The 14,494-nt window shown below is 51.1% G+C and overlaps 1 non-coding gene across 1 annotated transcript; it reads left to right on the forward strand.

Annotated features, from left to right (window-relative positions):
• Nucleotides 1-1,319: 1,319 nt before the first annotated feature.
• LOC149810745 (U4 spliceosomal RNA) lies at nt 1,320-1,466 on the forward strand. The gene has a single exon (XR_016429058.1). It is a non-coding gene; the product is annotated as a U4 spliceosomal RNA (small nuclear RNA).
• The last annotated feature ends 13,028 nt before the right edge of the window (nt 1,467-14,494 follow it).

The following is a 14,494-nucleotide window of genomic DNA, read 5'->3' on the forward strand; positions in this document are numbered from 1 at the left end:
TCCCGCCTGCACAGCATCAACCCCTCATTGCCGCAACGTGATGGGATATTACACATAATGGCGCCTGCGACGGGCCCTGCTTGCAGTTTACCGCAACGCAATCCTCCTGGAAAGTGCTCGAGCCCTCCAGGTTACTACCCACGGTGACGTTCGTGCCGACCATTCATTCATGCGCTGCGGCAGCGCCTGCGTGTGCGCAACTTTGGTAATGTCCTTGATGTCGTGCAACTCAACATTTGTGTGAGTAGAGTCGCCGTAAGATCTGGAGGCACGTAACAAATCGCACATGAAATGGTCAAGAGACATGAGTGGAATGTATGTTGCATCCTACGCACGGAGTTCATACACAGGCCAAGCTTGGAGCGCGATATCGATGCACTACGAGATCGCAAGGGAGGTCCCTGGAGGAACCAATAGGGTAGCGCGAAGACTAGAAAAAAGACAGAGTGATAATTGCAGACCTCTGATGTGACGAAGATCCAGTAACCGTTTCGGCGTCACTGATTCAACGTATTCTGGCTGCGACATCTGGCAAATCGGTCCCAGCTATGTCGTCGTTGACTTGATAGGGTACCACGGACAGGTGGTGTTGGAGCAAAAGCTCGGGAAGGCGTGCGCCAACTCGGCTGTGAAAAATTACCGTATGGTAATAATTCGACATGACTTGTTGAAGACTGCAAGCTAGGACAGCATTTCAAGTATATCCCCTACATTGGCTTGTGGGCACTCGACACTGCAGCGCCCATCCGTTTGAAGCCGACAAATTCTGAAGATCCAGGGGATACTTAGAGGGCACCTAACGTATGACAATGAAGAAGCAAAATTCCAGCACATGATTTGACCACATGCACATGTAGGTGGCAAACTGGAGAGCCGAGTGAAGCAGAAAAAGCCGACCGGTTCCTGTACGCCGATGTCGGCGTCAGCGTGCAACGCAGTGAACGAATCAATCGAAGGCACTGAAACGCACCATGCTGGATGTAAGAATTGTAGCATGCGCCATTTGACAGAACGTTCGGGGAACAAGGTCAGTCAGATTCAAAATAGCTGACAGGGAACTACACCAGAAAGCACTGCTCTGACATAGAGAACTACTTTGGACTTGACGAATGTGTGAACTGTCACTTTCGACGGCCTGTACTCACGCAGATTCACGTTCCCTTTCGACTGTCTTGGATGGGTGTTTTGTTATCGTGACATGACGACAATGGTCGTGTCTGCACGTAACGTGCCTCCACGTGGCAAAAAGCACCCCGGATGCTTTACTTTGTGAACACGGACAACACCCTCTTGATAGCATGCCGTACCCATCTCCACGCATCTCATGCACTTGGGGCAATGTCGCTGTTTATGAGGTCTAACCGAGACGCGACTTTTGCTGGTTGAAAACTATTTTCGAAACCCCACGAGTGCTTGCAAAAGCCTCGTGAATTTCTGACAGCAGAGCCGTTCAACGGGTACCTCTGCTCCCATTCACACGAGTTGACACTCCCAAGCATGCCTGCCGCAATCGTTATTCCGCCATTAGCATGTCACCGCATGGTTCTTGCGGCACCTACCCAAGACTGATAATTTGCTCGAGGTCAGCTGCATCCATCCATGTCACGGTGCCATGGTTGCAAGCGATCAAGTCTTGATTCAAGGAAGGGTATCCCTCCTGCTGGAAGAAACCAATCCTCTCGAGATAGCACCGGTTGTGTCATCGTGTGTATCGCGAGATGGAAGGCATTGGAGAGCAACAGAAAGTCTTAAGGCTTTACTGAGTACTCGCACGTCATCCAAGCCATCTATTTACATTCTGCTAAGCGGCATGCTTACATCCGCAATGGCCAGCACCCAGTGCAAGTCGGCCTTTCCTGTAACGAAGAGGTTAGTCCGCTTGCCCGTTTGGAGACGTATTTGCCTTTCGAAAGCTGTGCCACAGGAAACACTCAGTTGCATACCGCAGCTTGAAAGTGCAATTGGACAGCAACTACTTTACTATGTAAGCACAGGGGACTTACATCTCGTTGAACCTGCTGCGGGCGGGCACCTTTCTTCTTTGAGACATCAAGCGCAGGATATAAATAAGCTGGCGGCATCAGCTGCCATCGGGCCTGGAACAGGTGTGTGCAATGCGAAGGTGTTGCAGTTTCGTGTGGAGCACACATAACTATAGACATATCTTTCTGGTCTTCTGTTTCCAACCATTGTGGATCCCAGATTGTGCGTTAACCAGGGCGAGGAGTAATTTGAAATACGCCGGACATGTTCGTGACATGGAGGGTGTTGGGTGTATAGGTGTTCGAATGAGCCATCCGGCATGACATGGGCACATGCTTCATTCTGGGTAGTCGCGGGTGGAGCTTTTAATATCACATGCACTTTTCCTGCATGTGGCCGTCCACTCATACTCGCGTGGATACCATGGCGATGCGAGAAGCGGTATCGTCAGGGTTTCTTGTTGGCCAACAAATGCGCATGACTGCATTGGATGTATGACGACGAAAACATTTTTTTAATCTTACTATCGTACGCAGTGTGAAATCGAGGCAGAGGAGGCCCTTAATTGTGTTGCCGTAACTCCAAAGTTAAAGGACCATCAACAGTACTGTGCAAAGTGCTGCGCACACTGGGACCACATTCACTCTCGACGAGTGCAAGTATTTGGCTCGATTGGAGCGGAGATTCCACACTGATATGCACCCAACGTCTAACCAACATTCGCCACGCAGGCGCGGACATGAGCATTCTGCAACAGCGGATTCAGGAAGTCAGACGGCAGGAAATTAGCAGGGCCGTTGCGGAAATCCTAGCTGCGCTCATCGCAGCGCGCATTAAGTATGCGAACGTCATGCTCGCCCGGGGTCTCGACGAAGTGGTTGACACGGACGTGGGGACGTTGCGCGAGCGGCATGATCTGCTTGGAAGCCTGCCGGCGTTGGAAATGGTGCTGCCGTCCATTGGTGACGGTATCATGGTGGTGAGAGCCGTACACGTGGACGGGTCCGCTAGAAGCCCGCTTACATTGAAGCTCGTGTGAAGGCGGACGAGATCATGAGCGTTGCACGTTGTCCATGTGCACCAAATGGTAACTGCACCAGTTCTCGAAGTACTTTCATGAAACCAATCCATAAAGAGGGCAGCGTTTGCTTTTTGCGCATCCCTTGTGACCTCGCTTAGCAAAACAAAATCAACAGCCTTCTCGCCAAATGTGATGTGATCTTGTCGTGTCTGCAGGTATGTGCGTTCAGCCCTGGGTGCGCAAGAGCCAAAGGCAGACACCGTAGTGAGCATGGACCGCACACATGGCGCGCAAATGTACATGGGCACCCTGGAGTTTGGTTACTTCCTGCGCGGGCTTGCTGAGAATTTCCTGACGATGCGGCTGCCAATGTTACCTGCGATGCCATGGTCGCCCGTGCCAGTCGGCTTGACAAGGATGCTATTCGGTATGTCGGTGCTGTGTACTTTGATGTTCCATGTGTCACAATGTGCATCTTGTTGCACAGCCAAATGAGAACCTGGCAAGCCTGGAAACAGGGAGTCCATCGTCCTCTCGTGAGGAACGCGCTTCATTCTTCATGTGGTTTTTGCCCAGCACTAGACGGCATTTCCCGGCCCAGGCTTTTGTGATACCTGTTTCGATGATTGAGCTGGTGTGGCATAGCCATGATGGGTAGGCGTAGTCTGAGAGCGGACTATACTACGGCACATGCATAGGCAAGCATAGGCGTATGCTGACCCTACGTAGACCATGCTGACTACGATTGTTCCGGGGTAGGGGTAGCGTCGTGGACGCGACGTAGGCAACTATGCTTGGCAGTAGTTGGGGGGAAACAAGCACAGAAGACATGGCAGGCCTTGCTTGTTGATAGAAGCGTCGATACGCGCGATGTTCCAAGCAACCTTGAAGGTCCCTTGCGTGGTTGGAATCTAGGACCATTACCACAACTCTATCCATAAACAGCCGTCATCCCTCGGCCCAACACCCGAGGCTGAGCCCTCAGGCACGAACATCGTCAAAATCATCTGCGTCAAGAACTCCATGAGGCATGGAAGCACATTAACTGTGCTTGGCGATTCAGTGAACGGTAACAGGCATCTCTCAGTCAGCGGTGGCGAGGCCAAATTTATGTCGCGTAGCAAGCATAGGCAGATAGATGCCTGCGCTCAAATTGACTGGGGCATAGCTCCAAATTTGCCTGTAGGCTAGGGGTCGGCCACTGTTAGCCCATGCCTACATGTAGGAACCGTGCCTATTGTGACAGCACCATTGCAGCCTGCTGTGGTGTATCTGATCTCGGCATTTCTCGATGTTTCCAAGGGGTTCAACCACTGTTGACTTTACTTGACGTGGGGAACACTAAGTAAGGTTTCCGAGAACGCATGCCACGCCTTGCCAGCAAAGATGCAATTGCGAAATCCGTTCCACCTGCGACAATAAATTGCGTCTCATACCATGGACATGCTGCCATGTTCTCGTGTAAGATGTTAAGCACATTCTGCAGGTCCCTATCGAAGGTCAAGACGGCAGAGGGCTGGCTGGTCGCCATAGAGAGGTGTGGAAACATTTTTCAGCTGCCCCGACAGGATTCTGAAGGACATGTGAACCCATACCCTGAGCTTTCGAAAACCCGGTCTGGGGGGGCCATTGCCCCCACTTCCCACCTGCAGGAGTACTATAGTCCGCCTGGTTCCATCGACGCGGTCAAAGGCTCCGCAGCGTCAAAAGCTGCTCGGTGCGTGTCAATTCGTTCTTCTGGCTCCTTGCTTGCCTGTGTTGTGAATGACTGGTACGGGATCATGAGCAAGTGCAGATCACAGCTGGTGGGCTCCAACGCTTGCACAGAACACAATCAAGACTGTACATTCTGCACAATTTATGGATGAGTCGATGAAGATGAACTCTGAATCCAGGACATGTCCACAGTGATCAAGGATAGAGTTGTTGCGTGCTGTGCAGGGGTTGGACAAGGGGGGCGGAAGATGACTTAGAGCAGCTTAAAGAGCAACTTCCTGAGCCTGATCTAGTAGGGATGCTGTATGGTCACTTGACATTGCTCATGCAAGAAGCTGCTTTGCTAGGGTGCCTGTTGTGGGAGGCTGAAGCGTGGGCCATACAAAACCATGCCATTTTGATGGACCGTATCGTGATCGATGGAGATGATGCCACATTGTGATGCTCTTACAAAGAAATGTCACTGTCTCACTTGCATGTAGTTCATGTCATGCACGTCTGGCGGCCCACACAGGCATTGTATTTGCTGTGGAAAGACAAGCTCATGCTGGTAGATCTGTTTTGGTTAGCGAGCATGTCGATAGGGTCGTGGTCCAAGGCTCTTGATCAGTTTAGTCAAGTGTCGAAGTTGGCAAGGGCCTGGGATGGATTCTTGAACTCATGTCGTTTATAATGGCTCCTTTGCCATTTGCATTTGAGCCATGTCAATGACGGGGACGCTCTTGGACAATGCACCTCCGCCATACCTCTGATTGCATGAAGAAATTTGGTGCCACCGATGGTTAATCATACCAAATGTACGACAGGCTTCTTTGTGACGTGCTTCTCTGATTTCACAGCTCAGGCCTGTGAGATATAGCCACACTGGTGTACGCAGTTACTGCTTTTGTAGTAGCATGCTCCATCGTCTAAAAATTATTGCACTGCTTGCATGACCCCCTGCGCAAGGTCCTAGCTCGTCACAAATCGGCGATAGATAGTGACATATTCAGCTGCCAGGCAGTCCAAATGTTGTTGCACTGCCCGAGGGCACGTTCTCAAAGCAGATTCGCGACAAGTTGCCCAACCAATCAACATGCAGAGTCAAAGAAACTGGCTTCCCCGGAAACAATCGATAATACCGGAACATCGTTACAGGTGCGAACAGGCTGACTTTGGGGACGCAAGTCACATTCCATGCTTTCGCAATACGCTGTTGATGTGCCTGCAGAGCTCAGCTCTCGAAATATTCAGGTGACGATGCTTGCACAATGTACCCGCATTTCAATAAGTTTACAAAAAACATATACACGTTCGTGTGCGCGTAGGTTCGGCTCTTGTAACGCTGGACGCGTCTTCCCAGACTTCATTCCTAGCCCACCGGTCTTTGAGATAAGCGAGCCGGCAGCCCTCGACATGCTGCGGGACTACCGAAGCACCCTAGTATCTGTGCCGGGGTGCGTTTTCGCAGCAATCTTCGTCCTTCAAAGGCTTGTGAGTCACATAATGTCACCAAGGTATTGCACGGTGTCGCCGTTGGCAGACATTGTGGGCCGCATCATGAAGTGGAAAGGGTCCGAATCGGGTTCTCTATTTGCCTGCAATTTGTGTCATAAACACGCCGATCAAGACGTGATTGCAGCGCGTTCATACTCGATGTCCGCCTGACAATCTAGCCGAGCATTCAGGTACACAGATGCAGTACGTACAGCATTCATAGGCCCACAGGCGGGCACCCCCGCACCGCCAGTACAAGCGAAGGCCCCCCAATTTTGCTCCTTCATGGTTTTGACAGCTCCGCTGTGGAGTTCCGTCGCCTCTACCCTCTACTTGCCAAGCACGCGGACACGTACGCACTGGATGTCTTAGGGTGAGTCCTCTACGCGCTCCACCAGACATTTTATTGTGGAAGTCACCTGCAAGCCTGTGCCTGTGGCAGGGGGGGTCTGTTGAGAACCTCAACGTCCATCTGATTGCAGCTTCGGTGACCCTCAATGATCCAATGTTTGCGTTACTGTATGCACTCACGTGCTCGTTGCCATGAAATTGTGATGGCAACATCAGCAGCATGTTGACTGTCTCAGGTGGCAGCAGGTCTGCATTCACAGACACAGGCGCCTTCGCACAAGACCCGAGCTTACCCTTGGGCCCAAAGCAGATCCGGGAACATCTATACAACTTTTGGAAGCAGCAGATAGGGCGGCCCATGGTTCTCGCTGGCGCCTCTCTCGGCGGCACCATGGCACTTGGACTTTGCTCTCGAGTATCCCATGGTACGTGATACAAATAAATAAATAAATCGCTTATTATGCCATGCCTCCCCCGTACAAATGCAGTCTCATGGTCACAACGTCATATGTACAAAGATATCTATACCATGATGCTGCCAAGTGTAGTCGGATCTGATCGAAGTTGGACGTACGATTTATGACAGAACAAAACATGCATTTTTGTGAAATGCTTCCATGCATCGCTTTGTGTATTGAGGCTCCATGTCGAAGTTGACATGTTCTGTAGTCAGCCCTTGTGCAAACCAATCGATAACTGCAGTGGTCGCCGCTGGGTAACTTGCATGCCGCAGTTCCAAACGTTCAGTCGCCTGGAACATTTACTCTCCTCATGGTGGATGAGGAACAGGCTACTGGTGGCTTCCAAAATCATCCGGAGCCACATCCCTATGATATTGGACATATGTGATGGCATGAGCGGGATTGCCTGACAGCTCTCGATGCTGACCTCCCCGTCGCACAATCCGCGTCGCATTCTGACGTCACATGAGCACGCATGAGGCCTTGAAGGACAACGCTGCTTGCGAATCATCAAAGATCATAGGGTAGTATGTGTGCACACTACTACAAGGCACGAGTACATCCACTCCCAGATGGCACTGGAGGGTGACAGCTTCCACGTGTTGTCTTGCGCAACAGCAACGACAACAGCATGTACATCATACAACAGGAGCTGATGATGACTCTGACGCAAGCTACTAACTTGCACACCAACAATATTGTAGGCTGTGGAAAAGCTGGTGTTGATCGACGCGCAAGGCTACATCGACGGCATCGGTCCGGTGGCCAAGGGCCCTCGTTTCGTCGCACGCCTGGGCGCTTATGTGCTAAGCACATATGCCTTGCGGGAAAGTGCTTCCAAGCTATCCTACCATGACACAGAACGATACGCTACGAGGGATGCCACCCTTGTCGCACGCCTGCACACTCTGTGCGATGGTACGCTTTAGCCACCTCGACGTATGTGATACGTTGCCGGCTCAAAACCTCTGGAGTGATTTGTCTATCAAGGGGATGTCAATCGAACTTGGGGTCAACTTCCTGTTCACATGAGTGCCGGGAGCTGTGCCTATTGCAGGATGGCCTACAAACCAACTCTGCTGTGGTGCCAAGCCTGTCTATCTGATTCAACAGCGCTGACAATGCGTACATGCCATTTGACTGCAAGAGAGGACTACGATCGTGCACATCCCCATCCAGCACGGAATAGCCAAGCGGACTGGGTCTGCATGCAGGTTGGACGGACGCGAAGGTGGCATTCATACGTTCTGGAGGCTATCAGGGCATAGCCGATCGCATCGGCGAAATTAAGCAGCCCACCCTCATTTTGTGGGGCAAGCAGGACAAGATACTGGACCCCAAGTATGCCAAGCAGTTCCAAGCAGACATGATGGACGCTCGTATCGTGATGTTTGATGAATGTGGGCACGTGCCTCACTTGGAGCAGAGTCAGCTTTGCTGCGAGGCGATTTTGAGTTTTGGAGCGGCCTCACTGAGGGCCTGTCTGTGCAGCAGCCGGCTGTGGCTGACTCAGGATAAAGCTGTGTTAAATATATCATGCCGTAACAACACCAACAAACGGGCGAGTTATGGGAGCTTGACATGTTGTTTGGTAATGATCCTAATTGATTACCTGGACATTCAACATAGTTTCTGATTCTCTCATGAAACCTTGGCGGCGAGTCGAAAAGCGTGACCGTGACCGCCCGTTTGTTAGTATCATTACAGTTCCATGTACGATGTCTATGATGTAATGTGACTCTCATGTGCGTGAGGTCAGAACAATGCGTCACTGCAACTTGGTACTGGCTCACGGCAGCACAAGTCCAAATCATGATGCATTGACACGCTCAGGAATTCGCCACCACACCAGGCACGAATGTTACAGTGCAGTGGTTGACCGAGTGACGCCTTGAACGTCACCCACTTGCCTCCATTCAAGCCAGCGGAATCTTTCACAGCAAAGCGGCAGCTTAGACCCATGACAAGACCACATGGCGAGCCATGCGAGTCTGTGATGCATGCACATTGCAGCAGGAACTGCACCAAGAGCGATGCCGGGCTACATGAAAAGCGAGGCGGATCATATGTTCTGTGCGGTTGCTCAGGGCAAACTTTCCCAACCACAGCTTACGGGTCAGAATTTTCGAGGGGCAACAAGGGACAGCGTTTGTCAAGTGCATTGCTTAGAGTGGTATGACGTGGGCCCTCGGGAAGCCCACAAGCGTGACTGGACAGCCAGCACGTTGAGGCGATGCATGTCGTGTAGAGCATCGCAGAGGTCCTGCCATCCGGCCTCCCTGGAACACCGGCCTTCCCACCAGCGCACTCGATCCATGGCTTCCTGCGCTCGTTGCAAGGCTCAAAACACACACATAACACATTTCCTGTACAGCGTTCGCACAGGCAAAAACCACGCTTGCTGTTTGGCCAGAATCACGATTTGATAATATTATGCAGCAAGATGGTGACAGCGCAAGAAGCATGCCTGCCTATGCCCCGATAACAATAGGCTTGCTGGCGAGTGTGCCTGTAAAGGGGCACATAATCTCAGAGAGGTTTGGTTACCCAAACATCGGGAAATGGGCAGCCAGGACGTCCATGGGAGAACACGCACCAGCCTCTTTGATTCCCAAGTACTTCTTGGAGTTGCCAATGTCCATGTGGATGCGTTAGTGTTTGTAAAAAGATACATCATCATCATCAGCCTCCAAATGGCGCGGTCACCAAGATCAAGGAGTCCTGAATGGTATGGTCGGGCAGACAATCAACCTTCAAGGTTGCAAATTGGGCTTCACGTTGTGTAATATGAGTGGTGAGGTGACATTGCATTTTTTCAACGGACGCAAGTCTCCTCACATTGTCCACTCGCGCAGATCACAAACATCAAAGTAGACAGATCCCTGATCAGAATTACTCCCAGGTAGTTCATGAATTGCCCATGCCCATGCGGATGCGGTAGTATTGTAAGAAGATACATCGGACAAAATTTTCTTTGCCCATGAAAAGCGCCAATCGATTCCGGACATCGTGCCGGTCCTTGTCCTTTGCCTGCTTTGATGCGAGGCACACCTCTCGCACATCTGGCAAGCACAGCGCTGCACGAGACCAGAAATATAATACCCAGCCGCGTAGGAATCGAGCTTCCTTGATCTCCAGGTCCGAAGGGGCAGTTACATTACGAGCACCCGATGCTGCTCTGCTGTGTGTGGAGTCCGCGCACGATGGCTCCTGCAGACCCCTTTCTGTAAAGTTCGGAGTACTCTGCACCATCTACCAAGTACAAGTGGGCTTGAGGGGTCGAGCACAGATAAACATGTGATATGAGCGGCTGCCAGCCTCAAACGTTTGGAGAATGCTAAGGTGTTTGGAGGCAGTAAATCGGAGTATTGTATTTTCTGGTTTATGACAGGTTTACCAGCTTACGCCTTTTCCATGCAAGCATTCTGCAAAGCATGCATAACTGGTCCCCATGCTTGCTCCCACTGTTTTGAAATGCTTCTAGCCTGTGTGGCGCACGTACTCCTTGAGGTCGCAAGCGACCTGCACAAAGTATTCATGCTACACAAAGGGAATTTGAGGCATGTGCAGGGAACGCTTTTTTCATGATTTGAGAAACAACTGACGGTGCCTCGAACACACGAACGTGTGCAGTGCACACACCAGGCAACAAGCTTGGGGGCGGACATGGGGACAGCCGCTCGGCAGTGACTGCCTCTCAACCTGGCAAACCCTGTTGTTATTAAAGGCTTGGTTGTCACAGAGGCACAACGATGCAAAATGCGATGTTTCTGAAGGTCATCTTTAATGGAGCTCTTGAGAAATTGTCAGACGCGAAGTTTGTACGCTGATGTGATTGAAAGCGAACTCGGCGTGCCTTTTCATGGCCGTTGAGCACAGTAGTCAACACAGCATCGGTCCTTGATGAGTCAGCTATGGCCACCAGCACTGCGTCTGCTACGCCGAGTGCAAGCTGCTCCCGCATCCCTCTTTCGATCTCCACAACATCTGCTGCTGTTACATGGAACCTGCGACAGTTGAACCAGTGGAGTTCACGCAACAAGGCACATGCATCTGGACATGGCTTTGGCCAGGAACCTCTTTCTGCATGGTCACAAGCTGGGGATACGAACGTACTTAAAGTCTCGATTTTCTCTTGGCTTTTAATGACCCCTCGGAGGCGTTTTATTATCAGAGACTCATGTTCGAGGTGTACCCTGAGTACCTGAGTAGACCGCCAGTCGTTTGCTTTGAAATTTGAATTTTAAACAATGACTGATCACCCCGTCAGGTTATTGCCATAACGTAACCCGCCTTGACGAGCTTGCGCGCTCAAAAGGGCCAAAGTACACGTGTCACGCGCCAAATCCAGTCAAAAGAACCACATTGGATGCGTTTGTAGCCTATCAGATACACCCACAGTCATCCCACGTGATGCCTTCGATTCAAGTGAACCGTCTGTGCGACATGACACAACCATCCACGCCGATGTGCCCAACAAACAAAGGCAGGCCCCAGAACCAGACTTCCTCCATTTTGCAACCTGTCCTGATCGTGGGTCCAGCGGATTCCCAAGGGTCGTCGCCTCTTCCCAAGCGCCCTCAACTCGGACCATCATTCAGCAAGGATGTACGGCCCGTCTAACAGCAGCTTGAACTGCATGTATTTCTCATTTCCACGCATAGACGAGCACCGCTCGAGCACGACCCAGCTGCCTGTGTCCGGTCTGGCCGAGATGCACGACACAGATGCAAGCAGTCCGGATGAAAATGGCCCATCCTCAAACTCAGCAAGCGCATCGTCTTGTTTCCAGGCAGAAACCTTCACGAGGTATGTTCTGTTGCTCTTCCATGATCAAGTTTTCAAATCTGGTATAGGCGAAAGATGCTTGAAGCGTGTCCGTCGGTTCGGCTACCCTAAGCAGCACTCCTTTCTCTGCTCACAAAACATGCTTGATGCTTGCAACGTCTCCTTAGAATCATGTATGTGTCGTTGCATGGGTTCAGGCTCCAATACATGTTGAATATAGTAGATGGCATTTTGAATTTCGTTGACCCCTAGTTCCTCACACGCTAGATTTGATACTGGCGCCCCATGTGGTAGCGAGCACAGCACTCTGGCAAAAAACACTTTTCAGCTATCCTGGTGGGGAGTAATCGGGACTTCATCTCTTATTTGTGTTTCATGTGGCATCCACAGCATCCATGTCATGAGACGGCTGCTGTGAGTCGACACTATAGTTTTGTGCCGACTTGTGATATGGAAGGCAACTGACCTGGAGACTGTTTTCCTTGCAGACGTAACCTTTGTAGGCTCTCTGACATCACCCCTTGCAACTATAGGTCGCCGGGACCCTTGCAAATTCCAAGGTGTGCTTCTGAGGAGGTCAGGGTTGCCATTGTGCTCGACTCGCCTTGATGTAATACGCAATAAATGTTCAATAAATATTGGTGCTCGTACTTTCTCTGCGGACGCGTGCGCGTCAAGAAGTTTTTCCTTTGTTAGTTCCTTGGAGGGCCAGGTAACACCGCCACGCATTGCTCAATGCTAGTCTCAAGGCTGGCATGTTCTGAGTTTGGAGTGCACGGATGGCCAGCAGCCAGCTTTGTGGCGTCATCCAACTTTGTTGTAGCTAAGCTCCCTTTCGTGTTGTATGGATACGCCAGAAATGGATACGCCTGATTTGTGCGTCATGCCGCCGCGTTACGTTGCCAGTGGGCACAGTGGACAAGCTACCGATCTCGCTACTGATTCATTCAAGTTTGTGTTCCTCAGCACCTAAGCATGCGGATATTTTAGGGCAAGGGATGCTTTCGAGTTTATGTGCACAATCTTGACATCACATCCGTACGCAGATCATCTCTGCCACCTACCAGATCTGCACATTTCAGCTGGAAGGGTCCGCTGCAAGAAACAATGTACCAAGAGAGGACCGAAGTGTTATCAGAGCTCACGGACGAGGAAATAGTCAACACCTTGCGTCTTACTGGTGCGTTACAAGACACCGACGGCAAAATATTGAAAGCGTTAAAAAATCGCTTGCAATCGGTTCAAAATTCGAAATTTGAACACATGGCAGTTCGATGACGAACATCCGTCCCATCCTTGCTTTTCTCGTACTGAAACCTCCACACACATGCCATGTTTTGTCCTGAACGTGTTGCATATGCAAAGCTGCTTACCAGATTGCCAGTCATACTTCCGGACCTTGTAATGTTGTTATTCACTTGCGGCACCCGACCAAAACACTCGAACCCAACCGACTGCAACCGACTCTGCCTTTTTATTTCTCATCACGCAGTGCAACGGAGTTATTTAATTATTTGCTTTCCGTGAGTAGCAACACCCCTGCAGCTTGACACGTGCGTGTCACGCATGTGCAAAGTTGCGGCGTTGCCACTCCCGCTGTTCAGGTCCAGACATAGGTTTGCACAGACACTCAAGTGCGCGTCATTTGAGAAAGAATACATCGCACCATCTTCCCTTATAATCTCCTCATTCTCTCTGATAGTACGCATGGCTGTATCTGTCATCCTGGACTCCTGCTGATCCATATATGTTGCATGGCTATGTGCACACACATACGTCAGCAGCCATTTCATGATCCAGTTCGCACGACCTCTGGCAGGAATGAATCGATCTCCAAATTCCGCCAAGTCGCATACGGGCCAGACATTGACGAAATAAACACATGCTAACGAACACATGCTGACTAGTGCCATCTTGTGTAGCAGAAGCACAGAACCATTCCCACGCCGGTTTATGCCCGCTGCCCCCGCCCCATGTTGCGTCGCCACAGCGCAGACGTCGATGCATCCGTGCTGCGCTGCACCCGTGACGAGCTTCTTAGTGTGGCCAAGGGCGAGGGTGCTGCAGGCATTTGCCGCACGCGACGCAGGCACCCCCGCACAGTGCTTGCAGCAATCAACCCGCTTTGCACGCTCAAGAGCCGCAGGAAGCTCAATTTTGACAGCGATCCCAGCATCATCGAAATGTACGGCAAAGCGTAGGGCGAATATGACTGCCGACGCTCAGTGAGCGATAGCACTAGCTACTATGCAACTCCACCACGCCAGAGATACGTTCCCAGTTGCCATTTTATGCGGCAACAAGATGCGGGGGTACATTCGTTACGTCGGAACGATGCAACAGGGACTGGCAAGGGCAACTCCTTTTTTCACCCACCGTTGCCCGGCTCAGATTTGCTCAGCGCCCTGACGCAGGGAATGACCATACTTGAATTAAACAGTGTAGCAAAGTATGACACTAGTTACGTGTCGATCAATGACATGCGCTGCCGGCTACTGGGCCACGTGATTCCGAAGGGCTTTCATATTTGCACCTATGCTGCATCCACGAAACGCCCAGCGGCATGAACAGCTGGTATCCACAGCAGCCAACTTATTCGTTTTTCTTCCTGCATTATCCATTTCAACCAGTCTCCGTCTCCACTGCTCGTTCTTTCTATTCCACGATATTTACTTCAGGTCTCTATGACATTCTTACG

This window comes from Nuphar pumila, unplaced genomic scaffold (genome assembly GCF_984573655.1).
Source record: "Nuphar pumila unplaced genomic scaffold, dmNupPumi1.hap1.1 HAP1_SCAFFOLD_216, whole genome shotgun sequence".
Lineage (NCBI taxonomy): Eukaryota > Viridiplantae > Streptophyta > Magnoliopsida > Nymphaeales > Nymphaeaceae > Nuphar > Nuphar pumila.